The sequence below is a fragment of the Sinocyclocheilus grahami genome, unplaced genomic scaffold (assembly GCF_001515645.1).
Source record: "Sinocyclocheilus grahami isolate Dianchi unplaced genomic scaffold, SAMN03320097.WGS_v1.1 scaffold2424.1, whole genome shotgun sequence".
In the NCBI taxonomy this organism is placed as follows: domain Eukaryota; kingdom Metazoa; phylum Chordata; class Actinopteri; order Cypriniformes; family Cyprinidae; genus Sinocyclocheilus; species Sinocyclocheilus grahami.
The window spans coordinates 7,006-7,646 of record NW_015507603.1 but is presented as its reverse complement, the minus strand read 5'-3'; the positions used below and the strand labels follow the sequence as shown (position 1 = coordinate 7,646).

Here is a 641-nt window from a genome sequence, read left to right as displayed (position 1 = left end):
GTGTGTGTGTGTGTGGTTCTTCATGCAGATGTGTGCGCTCACACTCGCCGAGTCTCGTTTCTGTCGTCACATGTCATTATCAGAGCTGCAAGACTTGCACATTTAATTCCTCATTAGATCTCGCTGAAGTTTTAGATTTCTTTCTGAAGAAAGAAGTTTAGATGGTTTCTGTGGTTAAACCAGAGATTACTAGACACAACCAGCAGCCAATTAACTCATCGTGTTGAAGTTGATTCCAGCATATTTGATCATTATAATCTCAAAGAAGCCTTAGAGGAGAGTCTTCTGCTCATGATTGTCTCTGTTCTTCAGGCTGGACTCAAAGAAACCAGCGGAGAGATAAAGGTGTTTGTCAACCAGAATCTGAGTCCAGGGAAACGTGAGTACACACTAACCATCAGTCGGTTCAGTGCATGATGGGTAACGACACCTGATTCACTAAGGGTCTTATCAATGAGATACAAATTCAATAAGAATTACTATGAAAAATATAACCATGAAGCTTTGTGGTCTTATTGTTACATAAATCATTATTCCTGTTAACATGAGACTAGTTTCATCCGGTACTCAAAAGGTTGGCGTCAGTATGATGTTTTTTAAAACTTTTATTCATCAGTGACGCATTAAATCGATCAAAAGTG

At 39.2% G+C, this 641-nt stretch overlaps 1 long non-coding RNA gene across 1 annotated transcript in view; it reads left to right on the top strand.

Moving 5' to 3' along the window:
* Positions 1-393, top strand: part of LOC107574980 (uncharacterized) — a 5,426-nt gene extending 5,033 nt beyond the window's left edge. The window contains exon 3 of the long non-coding RNA XR_001607772.1: positions 313-393. This is a non-coding gene — a long non-coding RNA (uncharacterized lncRNA). The remainder of the gene's footprint in view (positions 1-312) is intronic.
* Positions 394-641: the final 248 nt, after the last annotated feature.